The following is a 25492-nucleotide window of genomic DNA, read 5'->3' as shown; positions in this document are numbered from 1 at the left end:
TTAAGTAGAAGTAATCCAGGAGTTTGGGTTGAGTGTCTAACATTTAAACGTTAAAAGATGGATGTAAATATGTGAAAATGTTACCTGTCTGAAAAGGAAGCAGTTAAAGGGAATTTTTACTCTGTAGTACGTACAATGAAGCAGGAATGAGGTGAGTCTGAGTTAGGCACAATATTGCTGTGATGAGCCAACACACACAAAAGCAACATTGAGAGGAAAGTTTCCTTTTGCTTCGAGTTCCATGTAACAGTTAATCCCTGAAGAAAGTCAGGGTAGTAACTCAAGCAGGTCAGATTCCTGCAGACAGGAGCTGAAACAAAGATCATGGGAGAACCTGCTGGCTGCCTAGTTCATGATAGCTCCTTCAATCTGCTTTCCACAGCTACAGGACAACCAGCCCCATGCCGGTCCTTCTCACATCTATCACCGAAGAAAAACAGTGTCCCATAGGCTTGCCTCCAGCCTTACAACTTGGAGTCACTTTTTAGGTTGAGGTTCTCTTCTCTCAGATGATTCAAAATATGTGAAACTGATAACAGCAAATAAACAAAATTTTAAAAAAGCCCTAGTCAATACAATGTGTGTCTCTGAAATTAAAAACTGTCACAGGATTGTGGGAGTTCATATCTGTATTGGGGGGGGGGAGTGAGCTGGATGTAAAGTGAATAATTAAAAACATACTAAATTAAATCAAAAAAATGTCATAGAAACTCACAGATGTTAAAGTTCATAGGAATTCACTAAGGAGTGACCCTGTCCCATACCAGAAGGGAACTCAAAGAACGTAAGGAGGTAATTTTGAAAACCAAAATAAAATATTTTATGGGAACTGTAAAAGCTTATTTTAGCAAAGCAGCACACTACTAAAAGGAAGGAGAAAGAAAGATGCTCTAACCCAAAGTTCTTTTTCTGTCCTATATTTTACCAACTCTGTCTTGATTTGAACATTTTTGTCACCTAACTTTAACCAGAATCCTTCTAATTCTGAAAGACTAGTGAGGGCTCCAGGCTAAGATCACAGCCTTCATGGTCATAATAAGCTACAGGTTAACGTTGGGTACAATAGCTCAGATTTATAGGAGGCTGCCCAGATGGCAATGGAATGGCAAAAGCCAGAGGCCAGTTGTTCCCGGAGACAAAAGGCAATTCATTATACCAAGAAAAGGGAGATTAGAAAATGTCACTGATGTAAATCTAAGAAATCGAACCTTCTTTTTTCTTTCACCCTTACTTGAAAGTGGGGATGAAAGAAAGTAACAGTGCACATGTGCTTTGCTTCTATTCTCTCTATTGCAGTTCCTTCATTTCTCCTTCTTGCCGTAGTAGGAGGCTGGAGCCTAAGTTGTCTGATGCAGCAACCCACATGCATACATATCCATGACTATATGATTTGTGATAGCTTTTCTCTGGTTATTGTCAGTCATTGTCCTTCATTCACTTTCCAATTTAATAAAACAGAAAATTAAGAGAAAAACCTTCTGCCTATTTGAGTTTCTATAGTTGATTTGTGGACCTTACTGTTCACAGAGATATTATAATTTATTCATGTATACACCCACATTTGTATATGTTGGGAGAAGTATGTGTGTGCATGTGTCTATAAAAGAGAGAGAATAAGACTTGTGGTCTTCTTAATTTGTTATTCAATTAATTTTTGTTTTTGAGACACATCTCTCATTTGACCCAAGCATGACAATGAGGGCATATAACAAATGGTTAGCAAATTCTCAGGATCAAGTTGCTTTAATTACCCTACTGCTTGGATTATAGGCATGTCTTGCCACTGTACACAGATTTTTAAAGTTAGTTATTCTATTTATTTATGTTTCAAATGTTGTTTCCCCTTCCATGAGCCTCTATCCCACTTCACCCTTCTAGCATCCCCCTTCTATGGAGCATCAAGCTTCCACAGGACCAAGCACATCCCCTCCCACTGAGGTCAGACAAGGCAGCCCTCTGCTACATATGCAGCACGGGCCTCAACCCAGCCCATGTATGTTCTTTGGTGATGGCTTAGTCCCTGGGAGCTCTGAGGGGTCTGGTCAATTGATCCTGCTGTTCTTCCTATGGGGATGCAACCTGCTTCAGCTCCTTCAGTTCTTTCCCTAACTCTTCCATTGGCATCCCTGGGATCAGTCCAATGGTTGGCTGTAAGCATGTACATCAGTCTCTGTCAGGTGCTGATAGAGCCTCTCAGCAAATAGCCATACCTGGCTCCTGTTTGTGAGCACATCTTGGCACCAGCAATAGTGTCAGGGTTTGGTGTTTGTGCATGGGATAGATCCTAAGGGGGCAGTCTCTGGATGGCCTTTCCTTTAGTCTTTAGTCCATTTTGGTTTTGTCCATGCATTTCTTTTAGACAGAACTAATCCTGGCTCAAAAATTTTGAGATGGGTAGTTGGTAGATTGCCCCGTCTATCAACTGAGGGCAATGTCGGTCTACTAGAGGTAGTCTCTTCAAGTTCAATCTCCTCACTGTTGGGCATTTTGGCTAATGTCAACCCCATTGGGTCCTGGGTGCCTCCCACATCACTTGGGTGTGGGATTTTGAACAGTTCATCCCATTTGCTATCCTATACTGCTACATATTTCATTCATTCTCCTGGCCCTCTGGACTTCTCTCCTGTGTAACTCCCTACTAGATCCTTTCCCCTTTGTATCTTCCCCTCTTCTATCTCACCCAAGTACACCTCTCCCTCTGCCTCCTGTGATTATTTTGTTCCCCCAAAGTGGGGTTGAAGCCTTCCTTCATATGGTCTGTGAGTTGTATCATGGGTATTCTGAACGTTTTCTCTAATATCCACTTATGAGTGAGTATATATACCATGTATGTCCTTTTGAGACTAGGTTACCTCACTCAGGAAGAAACTTCTAGTTCCATCAATTTGCCTCCAAAATGTGTGATGTCCTCATTTTAAATAGCTGAGTAGTACTCCATTGTGTAAATGTACCACATTTTCTATATCCATTCCTCTGTTGAGTTGTATTTGGATTGTTAACAGCTTCTGGCTATTAAAAAAAAGGCTGCTATGAATTTGGTGGAGCATGGGGCCTTATGGTACATTAGAGCATCTTTTGGGTATATGCTCAGTAGTGGTATAGCCAGGTATTCAGGTAGAACAGTTTCTAATTTTCTGAGGATTTCTAGAGTGGCTGTACCAATTTGACATTCCATCAACAATGAAGTAGCATTCCTCTCTCTCCACATCCTTGCCAGGATCTGCTGTTGCCTGAGGTTTTTAACTTATTCTGATTGATTTAAAGTGGATTCTCAAAGTCTATTTGATTTGTACTTCCCTAATGACTAAGAATGTTGAATACTTTTCTTAGGTGCCTCTAGGCCATTCGAGATTCCTCAGTTGAGAATTCTCTGTTTAGCTCTATAGCCCATTTTTAAATTGGATTTATTTAGTTTTCTGGAGTCTGAGTGCTTGAGTTCTTTTTATATTTTGCATATTAGTCCTCTGCAGGATGTAGGGTTAGTAAAAATCTTTCCCTTATCTGCAGACTGCTATTTTGTCCTATTGACAGGGTCCTTTGCCTTACAAAAGCTTTTCAGTTAAATGAGTTCCCATTTGTTAATTGTTGATCTTAGATCCTGAACCAATTTTTGTTCGGTCCAGGAAAATTTCCCCTATGTCAATATAGTCAAGGCTCTTTCCCACTTTCTCTTCGATTAGATTCAGCAAATCTGGTTTTATGTGGAGGTCCTTGATCCACTTGGACTTGAGTTTTGTACAAGGAGATAAAAATAGATTAATTAGCCTTCTTCTACTTACTGACTGCCAGTTAAGCCAGCACCACTTGTTGATTCTTTTATCACTGTATGGTTTTGGCTTCTTTGTCAAAATTAGGTGACCATAGATGTGTGGGTTTATTTCTGGATTTTCAATTCTATTCTATCGATCGATCTCTCTATCTCTGTACTCCCAATACCATATGATTTTTACCACTATTGCTCTTTAATAGACCTTGAAATCAGGGATGGTGATTCCCCAAAAAGTGCCTTTATAGTTGAGAATTATTTTGCTCTTATGGATTTTTTGTTATTCCATATGAAGTTGAAAATTGCTCCTTCTACCCAGATGTAGCTGTCTCTTGTGATACTATGCCGGGGCCTAGCAAACACAGAAGTGGATGCTCACAGTCAGCTAATGGATGGATCACAGGGCTCCCAATGGAGGAGCTAGAGAAAGTACCCAAGGAGCTAAAGGGAACTGCAACCCTATAGGTGGAACAACATTATGAACTAACCAGTATCCCGGAGCTCTTGACTCTAGCTGCATATGTATCAAAAGATGGCCTAGTCGGCCATCACTGCAAAGAGAGGCCCATTGGACTTGCAAACTTTATATGCCCCAGTACAGGGGAACGCCAGGGCCAAAAAGGGGGAGTGGGTGGGTAGGGGAGTGGGGGTGGGTGGGTATGGGGGACTTTTGGTATAGCATTGGAAATGCAAATGAGCTAAATACCTAATAAAAAATGGAAAAAAAAAAGAAAACTGCTCCTTCTATGTCTGTGAAGAATTGAGTTGGAATTTTGATGAGGCCTGCATTGAATCTTTAGGTTGCATTTAGTAAAATGGCCATTTTTACTATGTCAATTCTACTAATCTATGCACATGGAGATCTTTCTATCTTCTGAGGTTTTCTTTGATTTCTTTCTTCAGAGACTTGAAGTTCTTGTTATAGAGATCTTTCACTTGCTTGGTTAGAGTTACCTCAAGATATTTTATATTATCTGTGACTATTGTGAAGGGTGTTGTTTTCCTAATTTCTTTATCAGCATATTTATTCCTTATATAGAGGAATGCTACTGACTTGTTTCATTTATATTATATTTTGCATGGCAGAGGTGGTGGATGCCTTTAATCCCAGCACTTGGGAGACAAAGGTAGGCAGATTTCTGAATTTGAGGACAGCCTGGTCTACAGAGTGAGTTCCCAGGACAGCCAGGGCTAAACAGAGAAACCCTGTCTATAAAACACAAAAAATATTAAAAAGTAAAATATAAAAAAATTAAAATTTAAAATTAATTTTATATCCTGCAACTTTGATGAAGTTATCACAATGTAGTAGTTCTATGGTAGAAATTTTAGCTGTGTACACTAAATTTTAGCTGTGTAAATCCCTTTAACTTCCTTTGCTTTCTAATTGCTCTAGCTAGAAATTCAAGTTCTATATTAAATGAAAAAGGAAAGAGTAGACAATTTGCCTTGTCCAATTTTAGTGGGGTTGCATCAATTTTCTCCGCATTTAATTTGATGTTGGGTATTTGCTTGCTATATATTGCTTTTATTATTTGTAGATATGTGATTTGAATTCCAGATCTCTCAAAGCCTTATTAACATAAAGGGGTGTTGTATTTTTTTCAAGAATTTTTTCAGCATCTAGTAAGATGATCATGTTAATTTTTCTTTGAATTTGTTTATATAATGAATTAAATTCATGGATTTTCATATATTGAACAATCCCTGCATCCCTAGGATGAAGCCTACTTAATTGTGGTTAATGATCATTTTGGTGTGTTTTTGGATTTAGTTTTTGAGAATTTTATTGAGTAGTTTTGCACCAATATTCATAAGGAAAATTCATCTAAAGTTATCTTTCTTAAATGAGTCTGGTGTGTTTGAGGTATCAGAGTAACTTTGGCTACCTAGAATGAATGAAGTATGTTCCTTCTTTTTCTAATTTATGAAATACTTTGGGGAGTATTTGTATTAGGTCTTCTTTGAAGGTCTGATAGAATTCTCCTCTAAAACCATCTTGCCCTGGGCATCTTTTGGTTGGGAGATCTTTAATGACTGCTTCTATTTCCTTAGGGTTTATGGGGCTGTTAACATAGTTTATATGATACTGATTTAACTTTGGTATGAGGTATTTATCTAGAATATCATCCATTTCATCTAGATTTTTCAGTTTTGTTGAGTATAGCCATTGTAGAAAGATCTGATAATATTTTTTTGAATTTTCTGAGTTTCCGTTGTTCCCTTTTCATTTCTGACTTTGTCATTTTGGATACTCTCTCTCTGGACCCTTTAATTAGTTTGGCTAAGGTTTCATCTATCATGTTCATTTTCTCAAAGAAATAAAATGCTTTTGGTTTTGTTGATTCTCTTTGTTTCTAATTAGTTGATTTTAGCTCTGAGTTTGAGTATTTCCTGTCTTGTGTTCATTTTAGGTATGTTTATTTCTTTTTCTTCTAGAGATTTCACTGTAATATATCTGTAAATTTCTTTATGAAGGCACTTAGTGCTCTGAATTTTCCCCTTAAAACTGCTATCATTGTGTTCCCTAAGTTTGGATATGCCATAACTTCATTTTCATTAAATTCTTAAAAAGTCTTTAATTAATTTATTTATTTCTTCCCTGACCAAGTAATTATTGAGTAGAAAGTTGTTTACTCTTTGTTGGATCTTTGTGTGGTTTCAATATAAGAATTCTTGTGGCTTCATAAAAAAAAAAAAAAAAGAAAAAAAAAAAAGAAAGTTAGAATACCCTTAAAAAAGGTGAATTGGGTAGAGTACCTTCTGTTCTTCTGTTTCTATTTTGCGGAATAGTTTGAGGAGATTTGGAATAAGGTCTTCTTTGAAGGTCTGATAGAACTGTGCACTAAACCCATCTGGTCCTGGGCTTTTTTTGGTTGGGAGACTATTAAGGACTCCTTCTATTTCTTTAGAGAAAATGGGACTGTTTAGATCATTAATCTGATCCTGATTTAACTTTGGTACCTGGTATCTATCTAGGAAGTTATCCATTTGATCCAGGTTTTCCAGTTTTGTTGAGTATAGCCTTTTATAGTAGGATTTGACGATGTTTTGGATTTCTTCAGGTTTTGTTGTTATTTCTCCTTTTTCATTTCTGATTTTCATAATTAGGATATTGCCCCTGTGCCTTCTAGTTAGTCTGGCTAAGGGTTTATCTATCTTGTTGATTTTCTCAAAGAATCAGATCCTGGTTTGGTTGATTCTTTGAATAGCTCTTTTTGTTTCCACTTGGTTGATTTCAGCCCTAAGTTTGAGAACTTCAAACCAATTTCCCTTATGATTATCAATGCAAAAAAAAATCAATAAAATCCTCACAAATTGAATCCAATAACACAACACATCAAAATGATCATCCATCATGACCAAGTAGGCTTCATCCCAGGGATGCACAGATGATTTAATATACAGAAAACCATCAATGTAATGCACTATATAAACAAACTCAAAGACAAAAATCACATGAAATCATTTGTCAAAATCCAGCACCTGTTCATGAAAAAAGTCATGAAAAGGTCAGGAATTCAAGGCCCATACCTAAACATAATAAAAGCAATATACAGCAAACCAGCAGCCATCATCAAACTAAATGGAGAGAAACTCAAAGCAATCCCACTAAAATCAGGAACAAGACGAGGCTGCACACTTTCTCACTACCTATTCAATATAGTACTTGAAGTCCTAGCCAGAGCAATTCCACAACAAAAGGTGATCAAGAGGGGTACAAATTGGAAAAAAGGAAGAAGTCAAAATATCACTATTTGCAGATTATATGATAGTATATATAAGTGATCCTAAAAATTCCACCAGAGAACTCCTAAACCTGATAAACAGCTTCAGTGAAGTAGCCAGATAAAAAATTAACTCAAACAAATCACTGGCCTTTCTTTACAATAAGGATAAACAGGCTGATAAAAAAATTAGAGAAACAACGTCTTCCACAATAGTCACAAACAATATAAAATACATTGGTGTGACTCTAACTAAGGAAATAAAAGAAATACCTTGGCTTGACTCTAACTAAGGAATTGAAAGATCTGTATGATAAGTCTCTGAAAAAGAAATTAAAGAAGATCTCAGAAGATGGAAAGAAATCCCATGCTCATGGATTGGCATGATCAATATAGTAAAAATGGCTATCTTGCCAAAAGCACTCTACAGATTCAAAGCAATCCCCATCAAAATTCCAACTCAATTCTTCAACGAATTAGAAAGGGCAATCAGCAGATTCATCTTGAATAACAAAACACCTAGGATAGCAAAAACTCTTCTCAAGAACAAAAGCACCTCTGGTAGAATCACCATGCCTGACCTAAAGCTGTACTACAGAGCAATTGTGATAAAAACTGCATTGTACTGGTATAGTGACAGACAAGTAATCCAATGGAACAGAAATGAAGACCCAGAGATGAACCCACAAACCAATGGTCACTTGATCTTTTACAAGGGAGCTAAAACCATCCAGTGGAAAAAAGACAGCATTTTCAACAAATGGTGCTGGCACAACTAGCGGATATCATGTAGAAGAATGAGAATTGATCCATTTTTATCTCCTTGTACTAAGGTCAAATCTAAGTGGATTAAGAAACTCCACATAAAACCAGAGACACTGAAACTTATAGAGGACAAAGAAGGGAAAAGCCTCGAAGATATGGGTACAGGGGGAAAATTCCTGAATAGAACAGCAATGGCTTGTGCTGTAAGATCAAGAATTGATAGATGGGACCTCATAAAATTGCAAAGCTTCTGCAAGGCAAAAGACAATGTCAATAAGACAAAGAGACCACCAACAGATTGGGAAAGGATCTTTACCTATCCCAAATCAGATAGGGGACTAATATCCAATATATAAAAAGAACTCAAGAAGGTGGGCTCCAGAAAATCGAATAACCCCATTAAAAATTGGGGCTCAGAGCTGAACAAAGAATTCTCAACTGAGGAATACCGAATGACAGAGAAGCACCTGAAAAAATGTTCAGCATCCTTAATCATTAGGGAAATGCAAATCAAAACAACCCTGAGATTCCACCTCACACCAGTCAGAATGGCTAAGATCAAAAATTCAGGTTACAGCAAATGCTGGCGAGGATGTGGAGAAAGAGGAACACTCCTCCATTGTCGGTGGGATTGCAAGCTTGTACAACCACTCTGGAAATCAGTCTGGTGGTTCCTCAGAAAATTGGACATAGTACTACTGGAGGATCCCGCAGTACCTCTCCTGGGCATATATCCAGAAGATGTCCCAACCAGTAAGAAGGACACATGCTCCACTATGTTCATAGCAGCCTTATTTATAATAGACAGAAGCTGGAAAGAACCCAGATGCCCCTCAACAGAGGAATGGATACAAAAAAATGTGGTACATTTACACAATGGAGTACTACTCAGCTATTAAAAAGAATGAATTTATGAAATTCCTAGGCAAATGGATGGACCTGGAGGGCATCATCCTGAGTGAGGTAACCCAATCACAAAAGAACTCTCACAATAGGTACTCACTGATAAGTGGATATTAGCCCAGAAACTTAGGATGCACAAGATATAAGATACAATTTGCTAAACGCTTGAAACTCAAGGAGAACGAAGACCAAAGTGTGGACACTTTGCCCCTTCCTAGAAATGGGAACAAAACACCCATGGAAGGAGTTACAGAGACAAAATTTGGAGCTGTGTTGAAAGGATGGACCATCTATTGATTGCCATATGCAGGGATCCATCACATAATCAGCTTCCAAATGCTGACACCATTGCATACACTAGCAAGATTTTGCTGTAAGGACCCAGATACAGCTGTCTCTTGTGAGACTATGCTGGGGCCTAGCAAACACAGAAGTGGATGCTCACAGTCGGCTATTGGATGGGTCACACGGCCCCCATTGGAGGAGCTAGAGAAAGTACCCAAGGAGCTAAAGGGAACTGCAACCCTATATGTGGAACAACAATATGAACTAACCAGTACCCAGGAGCTCTTGTCTCTAGCTGCATATGTATAAAAAGATGGCCTAGTCAGCCATCACTGGAAAGAGAGGCCCTTTGGACTTGCAAACTTTATATGCCCCAGTACAGGGGAACGCCAGGGCCAAAAAGGGGGAGTGGGTGGGTAGGGGATTGGGGGGATGGGTATGGGGGACTTTTGGGATAGCATTGGAAATGTAAACGAGGAAAATACCTAATTTTAAAGTTAGTTAAAAAAAATTAAAAAAAAAAAAGATCTGTATGACAAGAACTTCAAAAAGAAGTTGAAGAAGATCTCAAAAGATGTAAAGATCCCCTATGCTCATGGATTGGCAGGATTAATGTAGTAAAAATGGCTATCCTGTTGACAGCCATCTACAGATTAAATGGAATTACCATCAAAATTCCAACTCATTTCTTCACTCAGTTAGAAAGGGCAATTTTCAAATCCACCTGGAATAAAAAAAAAAAAAAAAAAAAAAAAACCCTAGGAAAGCAAACACTATTCTCAACAATAAAAGAACCTCTGGTGGAATCACCATGCCTGACCTCAAGCTGTACTACAGAGCAATTGTGATAAAAACTCCATGGTACTGGTACAGCAACAGACAGGTAGATCAGTTGAATAGAATTGAAGACCCAGAAATGAACCCACACACCTATAGTCACTTGATCTTTGACAAGAGAGCTAAAACCATCCAGTGGGAAAAAAGCATTTTCAAAAAATGGTGCTGGCACAACTGGCAGTTATCATGTAGAAGAAGGCAAATTGATCCATTCTTATCTCCAAGTACAAAGCTTAAGTCAAAGTGGATCAAATAACTCCATATAAAACCAGAGACACTGAAACTTATAGAGGAGAAAGTGGGGAAAAGCCTCAAAGACATGGTCACAGGGGAAAAATTCATAAAAATTTTTGTGCTGTAAGATTAATAATCAACAAATGGTACCTCATAAAATTGCAAAGCTTCTGTAAAGCAAAAGATTCTGTCAATAAGACAAAAAGGCCACCAACAGATTGGGAAAGGAATTTTACCAATCCTAAATCTGATAGGGGACTAATACCTAATATATACAAATAGCACAAGAAACTGGACTCCATAAATTCAAATAACCCCATTAAAAATGGGGTACAGAGCTAAACAAGGAATTCTCAACTGAGGAATACTAAAGTGCTGGGAAGCACTTGAAAAAATGTTCAACATCCTTAATCATCAGGGAAATGAAAATCAAAACAACCCTGAGATTCCACCTCACACCATTCCAAATGGCTAAGATAAAAATTCAGGTGACAGCAGATGCTGGCTAGGATGTGGAAAAAGAGGAACACTCCTCCACTGTTGGTGGGATTGCAAGCTTGTACAACCAGTCTGGTAATCAGTCTGGTGGTTCATCAGAAAATTGGACATAGTAGTACTGGAAAATCCAGTAATACCTTTCCTGGGCATATACCTAGAAGATGTTCCAACTGGTAATAAGGACATATGCTCCACTATGTTCATAGCAGCCTTATTTATAATAGCCAGTACCTGGAAAGAAACCAGATGTCCCACAACAGAGGAATGGATATAGAAAATGTGGTACATTTTCACAATGGAGTACTACTTATCTATTAAAAACAATAAATTTATGAAATTCTTAGGCAAATAGATGCATCTGGAGGATATCATCTTGAGTGAGGTAACCCAATCACAAAAGAGCACACATGGTATGCACTCACTGATAAGTGGATATTAGCCCAGAAACTTAGAATATACAGGATATATTTGAAAAACAAAAGAAAATCAAGAAGAAGGAAGACCAATGCTGGATAATTCATTCCTCCTTATAATAGGGAACTAAATACCCATGGACAGAATTACAGAGACAAAGTTTGGATGTAAGACGAAAGGACTGACCATCCAGAGACTTCCCCATCTCGGGATCCATCCCATAATCAGCCACCTAACACAGACACCATTTCATATGCCAGCAAGGTTTTGTTGAAAGGACCCTGATGTAGCTGTCTCTTGTGAGGCTCTGACAGTGCCTGGCACACACAGAAGTGGAGGCCCACAGTCAGCTATTGGATGGAGCACAAGGTCCCCAATGGAGGAACTAGATAAAATACCTAAGGAGCTAAAAGGGTCTGCAACCCTCTAGGTGGGTCAAAAATAGGAACTAACCAGTACCCCCCCCCCCAGAGCTTGTGGCTCTAGCTGCATATATAGCAGAAGATGGTCTAGTGGGCCATCATTGGGAAGAGAAGCCCCTTGGTCTTGCAAACTTTATATGCCCCATTACAGGGGAATGCCAGCAGTAAGAATTGGGAGTGGGTGGGTAGTGGTGCAGGGCGCAGGGAGGTTATAGGGGACTTCTGGGATAGTACTTGAAATGTAAATGAAGAAAATATCTAATAAAATTTTGGAAAAAAAAAAGAAAGTTGTTTACTTTTCGTGACTATGTGGACTTTCTATTGTGTTTGTTATTACTAAAGACCAGCCTTTGTCTGTTGAGATCTGATAGAATGCATGAAATTATCTCAATATTTTTGTATCTGTGAAGTCTTGTTTGTGTCTGATTATATGGTCAATTTTGGAGAAGTTAACATGAGGAGCTGAGCAGGTATATTCTTTTCTTTGTTTGTTTTTGGTTTTGTTTTGTTTTCTTTTTTGAGACAGGATTTCTCTGTATAACCCTGGCTGTCTTGGATCTCATGTTGTCGACCAGGCTGGCCTGGATTTCAGAAATCTGCCTGCCTCTGCCTCCCAAGTACTGGGATTAAAGGCATGTGCCACCACCGTTTTGTTTTAGGGTAAAATATTTTGTATCTATCTGTTAAATCCATTTGCTTTATAACCTCTATTAATTTCACCATGTCTGTCTCTATTTAGTTTCTCTTTTAATGACCTGCCTATTGATGAAAGTGGGGTGTTGAAGTCTCCCACTATTGTTGTCTGAGGTTCAATGTGCATTTTGAGCTTTAGTGAAGTTTCTTTTATAAATATGGGACTTTTGTAATTTGACTGTACATATCCAGAATTGAGAGTTTAACTTTGTGGATTTTTTCTCTGAATGTAATGTACCCTTCCCCATCTCTTTTGATAAATTTGTTGAAAGTGTATTTTATTGGATGTTAGAATTGCTACACCAGCGTGAGGTGTGTGAATGTGTGTGTCTGTGTTTATGTATTTATGAGTGCATAACCCTTACTTCTAAATAAGAGTACATTGTTGAATAGGTGAAAGGTAGACTCTAATAGCCAGAAGATCAAGAAGATGTTAAATAAGGAAAGGCAAGTGTGCCTATAGAATCTTAGCCTATGGTCACCAAAACAAGATGGAAACAGTGATATTACTGGTTCACATGCCAGCATGGAGGGAGAAATCTCACAAGGCACTACTTCTACATGAATTGGCATGGGTAATCAATGGCTGCTCAGAGAGGAAGAATCAGTCTTCTCCATGGATGAATACCCTGAAATGTTATCTAATTCCACATGTACATCTGTAAAAACATACAGCATAAATCAATATTAGAGACTCCTCAGTTTGTAGTTCCATATGCATGCATATTAGCATTTGTATATATGTTACAACAATAACCAAAGAAGTGCTTATGAAAATTCATAACTATTATAAATAATAATCAATATCACAGTTTCATGTTTCTATGAGGAGAGCAGTTGTCTACTTCTTGTTGTGATAACTTAAAGATCACTGGCAATGGGATTTCAGATGCACACAGGTTTTTTCATGTGGGTACAGGATATCTAAACTCACCCTTACACTTATGTGAGAGTTTGGAGGTGATATGATAGGGAGTTGGAGGTGTTAGAGAAAAGAGTGAGATGGGTAAAAATTATTTAAATACAATATTCATACATGTATTCTCAAATAAAAATGAATTAAATGAATATGAACATTTTGATTAAGAGCAAGTTTATGTATCTAGAAAAAATATAAAATAAAATAATGCTACTTATCCCATTGCCTAAAAGAATATTTGTAAACAAAATATATTGGATGCATTTATTGTGGCCTTACACACTCCTTTGTAAGTTTTCTCTGTCAACTCATAAGAAGCTTAAGCTCTTCTATCAGTAATATTGCAATTTAACTTAACTAATGATCTCCACTAATGTGACCCATGACAGCTTGTGTAGATCAGAGTTCTTGTATATGTTTCTAATTGAGAACATGACAATTATCTCTGCATCAAAAATAATAAGAAAAGCAGAGGGTGTGGGTCCATTGGTAAAAGACTTGCCACATAAGTGTTCCAGTGAGTTTAGATAACCTGCACCCACATGAAAAACAACCTATGTGCATCTGAAATCCCATTGCCAGTGATCTTTAAGTTGTCACTACAAAAAATGGACAACTGCTCTACTCATAGAAACATGGCACTGTGATATTGATTACCATTTATAATACTGTCCAGAAACCATTGATGTTTTTCCTCCAGTCTATTACATTGAGCATTGTAGGTGGCAAATCCATTATCAAAGTTTCATTAGTTTTAATCAAAACTCAATAATTGGCATGTTCTGAATAAGAAACATAAAGGCCTTTCCAACAGAGCAAATAAAAGACTAACACAACATTTGAATCAAAGTTGAAAATTTTGGTTAAAATCTTCATGCAAAGATTACCAAGGATAAGCAAGCAGATTTCATCTGGAGGCTCTCAGGTGATAGAGACCTGCAGCTGAATACAGTCCAGGCAGGGAAGGAAGTCTTCCACAAAAAGAGAAGAGGCATGAGAGCTTTGTTTGTTACCTGACTCTCTTTCTGGTAGAGAATAAACCGATGTTCATGAAAATCAGAATGAAAAATACATTGTTATTGTTCAGTAAAATGGAATTGACATATCCTTTAAATACCAGTTAAATTCTAGGTTGAAGATACAGCTCGGTATTTGTAGGATTGCTTATTTTACATGAAAACTTGTGATCAATTTCCAGTAATGGAGATTAAAAAAAAACAGCAGATAATAAGATCAGTATTAGCAGCCTTGTGAAAAATTACATCTAGAGATAAGCAGGATGATGGATCATTCTTATAACCTCAGCTGGAGGAGGCAGGATGAGGGTTCATCCCTATAACTCTAGAGGGCAAATCATTGAGAATATAATGTCATGCTGTACTACATCATCTGAAGTCTAGTACATAGCAGGATCCTGTGTAAAATGTGAAAATAAATGGAGAATGGTATAGGTCACTGGATAAAGCATATGACATTATGCAACATGTGGTCTCAAATTCTGATACCCAACACTACTTAAAAAACACAATGTTGAGATATGCATTTGAACCCCTAATGATGGTGGTGTTGAGGCAATCAGAGATTAGTGGTTACCCAAACTAGATGAGTGTTAGCACTTTGTCCATCTTCAAAGGTGATATGAGGCTTTTCTTCCTCAGACAATGTAGTTATATATTCATGTTTACTAAAATTTGAAACTCATATAATAAACAAAAAAGAAATGTTGTTGTAGAAAATTAAGTTATGATAATCTCCAGATAAAGTGGCTTGTTCTGATAAAAATTTTGAAAGGGAAAGAGAGAAAGACAGAGAGAGGGAGCAAGGGGGGGGGGAGAAGAAGAAGAAGAAGAAGAAGAAGAAGAAGAAGAAGAAGAAGAAGAAGAAGAAGAAGAAGAAGAAGAAGAAGAAGAAGAAGAAGAAGAAGAAGAAGGAAGAAGAAGAAGAAGAAGAAGAAGAAGAAGAAGAAGAAGAAGAAGAAGAAGAAGAAGAAGAAGAAGAAGAAGAAAAGTAAGAAGAAAAGGAGGAGGAGGAGGAGGAAGAAGAAGAAGAAGAGGAGGAGGAAGAAATGGGGTGAAGCCAGCCAGTCAAGCTCAAAAAAGAAACAAGAGGATGCTTGAGCTGGATGTAGGCCTCGTACTCATTTGTAATCAATATGAAGCTTGGTCTTTATGTGAGCCTCTAACAAGCAGAGCAGGTGCTGTCTCTGACTCTGCTTCCTCCCTTGCCTCCCCTTTCCCACTACCTAGATTGCCTGGCTGGGCCTCAGAGGGAGAGGATAAACACTGCTTTGACAGGCCTCAATGTCTCATGGTTGGATGGTATGGAAGGGTTAGGAGATCCCCTTCTCTGAGGAAAGGGAACAATGGGGTAAGGAATTTGTAGGGGTAGGACTGGAAGGAGAAGAGGGAGGGGGCTGTTGTATGGGTATAAATTGAATGAAAACATTAATTGTTGAAACACACAAAAGACAAAACAACAAAGATACCAAACAGAAACAAAACAAACAAACCAAACCAAACAAAACAAAACAAAAAGAACAACAGCAACAACAAAAGGAAAACCATACCCCAGATCTCCTCTCCTGTGTTGCTTTTCTCAGGTATTTGGTAACTGAGGCAGGAAAAAGGGAACCTGATCTGGTATTCGGTTAGGGAATAGGACTGAAGCCCTGAGGGCCAGCAGAAAGAATGGAAACAGGCAATTTCAGGAGGAGGGAGTTTGGTGGACCTTCCCAAATGCACCAGAGACCTGGAAGTTAAGAATCTCTCTAGACTCAAAGAGAGGGACCTTAGATGAAGAAGTGCCTGACAGTAAGGAGAGGGAACTTACAGAGCCCACCTCTAGCAATAAGACCGGGCATCAAGTGAGGGAGGGGGATTGCCATTCCACAGTCAAAACTCTGACACATAATTGTTCCTGTCTGAAAGAAATGCAGGGATGGAAATTGAGAGGCATCTGAGGAAAAGAAGGTCAAGCAACATGCTCAAAGTGGGGTCCAGCTCAAAGGGAGGTACCAAGGTCTGACACTATCACTGAGAATATGGAGCACTCACAAAAAGGGACCTATCATGATTGCTGTCCAAAAGACTCAAAAAAACAGCTGAAAGAGTAAGATTTGTACCCAACCAATGGACAGAAGCTGCTGACCCCTGTGTTTGAATTACAGAAAAGCTGGAAGAATCTGAGGAGGGAGACCCTGTAGGAGGACCAGCAGTCTCAATTAACCTGAATGCCTGCCCCCCAGATCTCTCAAACATTGGACCATGAACCGGGCAGCATACACCAGCTGATATGAGACCCCCAACACACATACAGCAGAGGACTGTGGAGACTGGGTTCAGTCAGAAAAGATGAACTTAATCCTCAATAGAATGGAGGCCCAAGGAAGTTTAGAGGTCTGGTTGGGTGAGTTGTGGGTGGTGGGGATATCCTTGTGGAGACAGGAGGTTGGAAGGAGGTATGTGTTGGGGAACAGTCAGAGGGTAGACCAGGAGGAAAATAAAATCTGTAGTTTAAAATAAGTAAATAAGAAAATAAATAAAAGAAAAAGAGTAGTGACTAAAGCTATTATACAGACAGAATTTTTTGCCTATTTTTTAAAAATCAACCCTCTTTCTCTCCTCTGTTTCATCTCTTCCTTCTTTTTTCTTAATTCACCCATCTATTACTTTTATTGAGTGTTATCTACGGATGACGTGTTTCTAACATTGCAAAGAAACACGTTAATAAAAAGGGTAAACAAGGAGAATCAAAACCCTTGTGAACCATGCACAATTAGAAATATAATTTGTGGTAGGCATAGGATAATGCTAACAATATTGAAAGTAATGAACTAGGTGAATCAGACTTTTTACAAAAGGCCTAATGAAAAGGGGGAGGCCATAATTTTCTATAAAGAACATTTCTTCAGCATTTACTATCCAAAATTAAATTTCTGACATTACCAAAAATGTAAGGTATATCAAAAGGAATAAGAAAATACCTTCTAGACAGGCCACAGAAGCAGAAGAACTGTTGGGTCAGGGTCCTTCCTGTCTCTTTCTGCACCCAGGACATGGGGCTGTTACTTAGCCCTCTATGTACTGGTCTTGCTAAGAGAGAGATGGTCTCCCAGGAGTGCTGACACAGGTTTACAGGCCCACAGGAGGAGCAAGATCCAGCCAGAGACAGCAAGAACATTTAACACTAGAGATTACCAGATGGTGAAAGGCAAACACAAGAATCATACTAACAGAAACCAAGACTACTTGGCATCATCAGAACCCTGTACTCCCAACACATCAAATCCTAGATAATCCAACACACCAGAAAAGCAAAATTCAGATTTAAAATCATATCTCATCATGCTGATAGAGGATTTTAAGAAGGACATTAATAACTCCTTTAAAGAAATATAGGAGAACATAGCTAAATAGGTAGAAGTCCTTAAAAAGGAAACACAAAAATGCAGGAGAATATAGGAAAAAAGGTAGAAGCCCTTAAAGAAGAAACACAAAAATCCCTTAAAGAATTACAGGAAAACACAGCCAAGCAGGTGAAGGAATTGAACAAAATTATCCAGGATCAAAAAATGGAAGTAGAAACAATAAAGAAATCACAAAGAGAGACAACTCTGGAGATAGAAAACTCACAAAAGAAGTCAGGAGCCATAGATGCAAGCATCACCAACAGAATACAAGAGATAGAATAGAGAATATCAAGTGCAGAAGATAACATAGAAAACATGGACACAACAGTCAAAGAAAATGCAAAAAGATCCTAACCTAAAACATCCAGGAAATCCAGGACACAATGAGAAGACCAAACCTAAAGAAAATAGGTATAGAAGAGAGTGAAGATTTCCAGCTTAAAGAACCAGTAAATAGCGTCAACAAAATTATACAAGCAAACTTCCCTAAGCTAAAGAAAGAGATGCACATGAATATATAAGAAGTCTAGAGAACTCCAAATAGTTTGGACCAGAAAAGAAATTCCCCCTATCACATAATAATCAAAACACCAAATGCCCAAAATAAATAAAGAATATTAAAAGCAGTAAGGGGAAAAAAAAACAAGCAAAACATAAAGGCAGAGCTATCAGAATTATACCAAACTTCTTGCCAGAGACTATGAAAGCCAGAAAATCTTGGGAAGACATCAAACAGACCCTAAGAGAACACAAATGCCAGCCTAGGCTACTATTCCCAGCAAAACTATCAATTACAATAGATGGGGAAAACAAGATATTACATAACAAAACCAAATTTATACAATATCATTCCACAAATCCAGCCCTTTAAAGGATAATAAAGGGAAAACTCCAAAACAAAGGGGTAAACTAAGCTGGAGAAAAAGGAAGAAAATAATTTTTCAACAAACCTAAAAGAAGATAGCCACATGAACAGGATTCCATGTCTAACAACAGAAATTACAGGAAGCAACAATTACTTTTCTTTAATATCTCTTAATATCAATGGACTCAATTCCCCAATAAAAAGACATAGACTAATAGACTGGTTATGTAAACAGGACCCAACATTCTGCTGCATACAGGAAACAGACCTCAGGGACAAAGACAGACACTACCTCAGAGTGAAAGGCTGGAAACAATTTTTCAAGCAAATGGTCCCAAGAAACAAGCTGGAGTAGCCATTTTAATATCAAATAAAATCAAATTTCAACCTAAAGTTATCAAAAAAGATAAGTAGGAATACTTCTTACTCATTAAAGGTAAAATTTACCAAAATGAACTTTCAATTCTGAACATCTATGCTCCAAATGCAAGGACACCCACATTCAAAAAAGAAACTTTACTAAAGCTCAAGCCACACATTGCACCCAACACAATAATAGTGGGAGACTTTAACACCACTCTCACATCAATGGACAAACCATAGAATCGGAAACTGAACAAAGACACAGTGAAACTAATGGAAGTTATGAAACAAATGGATTTAACAGATATCTATAGAACATTTTATCCTAAAACAGAATGATATACTTTCTTCTCAGTACCTCATGGTACCTTCTCCAAAATTTACTATATAATTGGTCATAAAACAGGCCTTAACAGATACAAGAAAATTGCAATAATCCCATGAATTCTATATGACCAACACGAACTGAGACTGAACTTCAATAACAACATAAATAATAGAAAGCCAACTTATACATGGAAGCTAAACAATACTCTACTCAGTGATAACTTGGTCAAAGAAGAAATAAAGAATGAAATTAAAGACGTTTTAAAGTTTAATGAAAATGAATCCACAACATACCCAGACTTATGGGACACAATGAAGGTGGTCCTAAAAGGAAAACTCAGAACCCTGAGTGCCTCCAAAAAGAAACTGGAGAGAGAATGCAGTAGCAGTCTGACAGCACACCTAGAAGCTATAGAACAAAGGGAAGCAAATCCATGCAAGAGGAGTAGACTAAAGGAAATAATCAAACTCAGGGCTGAAATCAACCAAGTAGAAACAAAAAGAAGTATACAAAGAATCAACCAAATCAGGAGCTGTTTCTTTGAGAAAATCAGGAAAATAGATAAACCCATATCCAGACTAACTAGAAGACACAGAGGCAGTATCCTAATTAACAAAATCAGAAATGAAAAGGGAGATATCACAACAGAAACTGAGGAAATCCAAAAAATCATGAGTTCCTACAACAAAAGCCTATACTCAAAACTATTGGAAAACCTGGATGAAATGGACAACTTTCTAGACCGATACCAGGTACGAAAGTTAAATCAAGATCAGATTAACTATCTAAACAGTTCCATATTCCCTAAAGAAATAGAAACAGTCGTTAATAGTCTCCCAACCAAAATAAGTCCAGGTCCAGATGGGTTAAAGAAGAGTTCTATCAGACCTTCTGTGGGAACTAAAAGGAGCTTAGGGGAAGGAAGGGGAAGGGAGGATAGCCCACATCCAGCCAGAGTTCCACCTATGCTCTGGACAGGCAGATGCAGGAGAGCTGCCAGACCCTTTCCACTCAGCCCTGGGTGGGCATCCAAGTCGTAGCCCCTGAAACCAAAAGGGGCCCCAGGGTTACACCCTGTAGCCCCGGGGTTAGGGAAGAGAGGTTCCCACACAGGCGAGCGTCTGAGTAGCTGAACTGAGACAGTTTATGGTTTTAGAGCTTTATTTGTAGAAATGCAGGGGGAAAGAGAGAGAGAGAGAGAGAGAGAGAGAGAGAGAGAGAGAGAGAGAGAGAGAGAGAGAGAGAGAAGGCTGGAGAATAAGAGGAAGATAGAGGAAAGAGAAGAGGAGAAGACAAATAGAGAGAAGTGAAAGGGTAAAGGTGAGGAGTAAGAGAGCACAGAGGGGCCAAACAGCCCCTTTTTGTGGTATGCTGCTATCTTTTCTGTTGCTAGGTAACTGGGGAGGAGTTTAGCCTGAAGGTAAGAAGCTTGGGACATTGCCTACATGACTGCTAGCCATGCACTTCTCCTGTGGAGGCTGAGGGGGACAGGAACTTCGACAGGAGCCAGGGTTCCAGGAGCATGAGGGAACTCCTTCTGTCCCATGTAAATGAATTATAACCACCAGGTCCCGGGATTCAAACCTCAGCTCGACTGGAGACCACACTGTCTTTGCATAGCCCAATGCTCAACAACCTTCAAAGAAGACCTAATACCAATACTCCTCAAACTATTCCACAAAATAGAAAAGAGAAGATACTCTACCCAATTTCCAATTCGTACAATGAAGTCACAATTACTCTGATACATAAACCACACAAAGAACCAATAGAAAGAGAACTTCAAACCAATTTCCCTTAAGAATATCAACTCAAAAATGCTCAATAAAATTCTCACAAACGGAATCCAAGAACATGTCAAAATGTTTATCCATCATGGTCAAGTAGGCTTCATCCCAGAGATGCAGGCATGGTTCAATGTACGTAAATCCATCAACATAATCCACTATATAGACAAACTCAAAGAAAAAAGCCATATGATTATCTCAAGAGATGCTGAGAAATCATTTGACAAAATCCAACACCTATTCATTATAAAAGTCTTGGAAATATCAGGTATTCAAGACCCATACTTAAATACAGAAAAAGAAATATACAGGAAACCTATAGCCAACCTCAAATTAAATGGAGAGAAACTTGAAGAAATCCCTCTAAAATCAGGGACTAAACAAGGTTGCCCACTCTTTGTCTATCTATTCAATATAGTACTTGAAGTCCTAGCCAGAGTAATTAGACAACAAATGGATATCAAAGGGATACAAATTGGAAAGGAAGTCAAAGTATCACTATTTGCAGATGACATGATAGTATAATTATGTGACCCTAAAAATCCCACCAAGAACTCCTAAACCTGATAAACAACTTCATTAAAGTAGTTGGATATAAAATTAACTCAAATAAATCATTGGGCTTCTTTCACACAAAGGATAACCAGGCTGAGAAAGAAATTAGGGAAACAAAACCCTTCACAATAGTCACAAATAATATAAAATATCTTGGTATGACTCTAAGTCAGAGAAAGATCTGTATGATAAGAATTTCAAGTCTCTGAAGAAAGAAATCAAAGAAGATCTTAGAAGATGGAAAGATCTCCCATGCTCATGGGTTGGCAGGATTTATATAGTCAAAATGGCTATCCTACCAAAAGCAATCTACAGATTCAATGGAATCCCCATCAAAATTCCAACTCAATTCTTCACAGAGTTAGAAAGCGCAATTTGCAAATTCATCTGGAATAAAAAATAATCTAGGATAGCAAAAACTATTCTCAACAATAAAAGAACCTCTGGGGGAATCTCCATGCCTGACCTCAAGCTATAATACAGAGCAATTGTGATTAAAACTGCATGGTATTGGTACAGTGACAGGCAGGTAGATCAATGGAAGAGAACTGAAGACCCAGCAATGAATTCACATATCTATCAAAGGAGCTAAATCCACCCAGTGGGAAAAAGACAGCAGTTTCAACAAATGGTACTGGCTCAACTGGCAGTCAGCCTGTAGAAGAATGCAAATCTATCCATCCTTATCTCCTTATATAAAGCTCAAGTCCAAGTGTATCAAGGATCTCCACACAAAAACAGACACACTGAAACTGGACCTCATAAAATTGAAACGCTTTTGTAAAACAAAGGACACTGTTAATAAGATAAAAAGATAGCCAACAGAGTGAGAAAAGATCTTTATTTTTTTTCCATTTTTTATTAGGTATTTAGCTCATTTACATTTCCAATGCTATACCAAAAGTTCCCCATACCCACCCACCCCCACTCCCCTACCCACCCACTCCCGCTTTTTGGCCCTGGCGTTCCCCTGTACTGGGACATATAAAGTTTGCGTGTCCAATGGGCCTCTCTTTCCAGTGATGGCCGACTAGGTCATCTTTTGATACATATGCAGCTAGAGTCAAGAGCTCCGGGGTACTGGTTAGTTCATAATGTTGTTCCACCTATAGGGTTGCAGATCCCTTTAGCTCCTTGGGTATAGGGTATCCCATATATACAAAGAACTCAAGAAGTTCCACTCCAGAGAATGAAATAACCCTATTAAAAATGGCATACAGATCTAAACAAAGAATTCTCAAGTGAGGAATACTGAATGGTTGAGAAGCACCTAAAAAAGTGTTCAACATCCTCAGTTATCAGGGAAATGCTAATAGAAACAACCCTGAGATTTCACCTCACACTAGCCAGTATGGCTAAGATCAAAATCTCAGGTGACAACAGATGCTGTCAAGGATGTAAAAAAAGAAGAACACTCACTCTTCCATTGCTGGTGGGATTGTAAGCGGGTACAACCAATCTGGAAATCAGTTTGGAAGTTACTCAGAAAATTGTACATATTACTACTGTAGTATCCAGAAATGCTACTCCTGGGCATATAGATAGAATGTGCTCCAACATGTAATAAGGACACATGCTCCACTATGTTCATAGCAGTCTTTTTTTTTTTAAATATAAAGCCAGAAGCTGGAAACAACACAGATGTCCCTCAACAGAGAAATAGATACAGAAAATGTGGTACATTTACAAAATGGAGTACTACTCAGATAGTAAAAACAATGATTTTGTAAAATTCTTAAATGGATGGAACTAGAAAATATCATCCTGAGTGAATTAACCCAATCACAAAGGAACTCACATGATATGCATTCATTGATAAGTGGATATTATCCCAGAAGCTAGGAATATCCAAGATCCAATTCGCAAAAGACATGAAACTCAAGAAAAAGGAATACCAAAGTGTGGATACTTTGGTCCTTTCAAAGGGAAACAAAACACTATGGCAGGAGATACAGAGACAAAATGTGGGGTATAGACTGAAGGAAAGGCTGTTGAGGGACTGTACACCTTGGGATCCACCCCATACACAGATTTCAAACCCAGACACTCTTGTGGATATACCACATTGAGGCAGGAGATTCTCAGAATAAGGACTGTAAGCAAATATGGGGCCACAAAAAGCAGTATTTGATTAAGACAAGGATAATCTTTACATAGGGCACAATAACATTATACCTACAATAAACTATTAAAACAAGTAACTTCAGGACTGGAGAGATGCTTCGGGGTGGTAAGAGCACCAGCTATTCTTAATGACAACCTGAGATTGAGTCACAACACAGTAACTTGCTATTACCTGTAACTCCAGAAATCTGACACTCTCTCCTGGTCTGAGAATACTAATTGCACAACCATTCAGGCAAAACATGCATACAGGTGAAAGGAATAAATTAATGAGTGAATAAGTGAATGACTAAACAAAGGTAAAAAAAAAGCAGTCTAGAAATTGCTTTTAGGCAAAAGACAAATATAGAGATATTTGTCTCTATATTTCTAAAGAAAACATGCTAACTCTCAGTAAGCTTGCCAATAATCTACAGTGCTTAACCACAGACTTAGATTCCCTCATGTCCCCTTGCTAAGCATGATAGAATCCATACAAAGTAGATTGCCCAAAACTTTGTGTGTTACCCTCCTCTTAGCTTGCACATGAAGGATATAGTGACTCCTTAGGCAGGGCAAGCCACCAGCATTCTTCTACTGCAGCTCTCATCCCATATCATTGAAAGTAAAAATCAGGAAGACACTGTTAGAATGCCAGGTGTGCTTTCCTCCACCATCAGTGAAAAGTTGGTAAGAGAGGCCTATCACTAAAGCAGGAGGCCAAATAAATGGGAATTCTTCTTTCCCCCCCCCCCCCATGCATTTGGGTTGGCTGAGACTATAAATGATCATTTTAACCAAAATGTGAAACTTCAGTGGAGTTCAGGATAGATAAGAAATACTGAGATTATATTAAAACTACTGAACTATTAAAGATGTAATCACCTTGAAACCTAGTATATTAATAAGCCAGTCGATGCATGGAATAATCTACTTGATTACATTAGTCATTTTCCAAGGATATAAATAACAGTATTTATCTAATAAAAATTGGTAAACCTTAATAAAGAAATATGGATAATTAGGAAGTATTGTAATTATATAACTTTAAATGTATTCTGATAAGTTTTATAAATTTTTAGTTGAAAATAGATTTTCCTCTTATACAAAGCATTCCAACCATGGTTTTCCTCCCTATACTCCTCCTAGCTCCCCCTACCTCTCCAATCCCACAGATGCCCTCCTCTTCCATTTCCTTTTTTAAAAAATAGCAAACCTCCAAAGATGACAACCAAAAGGACAAAACATGATACAATTAGACAAGGTGAAAGCTCTCATATTGAGGCTAGACAAAGTAACCCAAAGGAGGAAAGGATTCAAGAGCAGGTAAGAGCAGGTCTCACAATAACACCAAGCTAACTGTCATAAAATATATGCAGAGGACCTGATGCAGACCAATGCAGGTCTCTCGATAGCTGCTTCAGACTTTATGAGCCCACATGAGCCCTGCATAGTTGATTCAGTGGGCCATGTCCTCCAGATGACCTCTATCCCCTCTGACTTCTACTATTAAATCTCAAACTTAGGTCAAATAGCTGAGAGTGAGAGCTATTTACTCCAAACAGACATGGTCACCAGTTTCTCCTAGCACCCTTTAGTTACTACATGTTACAGGGTAG

The sequence above is a fragment of the Mus musculus genome, chromosome 12, assembly GCF_000001635.26.
Source record: "Mus musculus strain C57BL/6J chromosome 12, GRCm38.p6 C57BL/6J".
Lineage (NCBI taxonomy): Eukaryota > Metazoa > Chordata > Mammalia > Rodentia > Muridae > Mus > Mus musculus.
Note: the sequence above shows the minus strand (reverse complement) of the source record.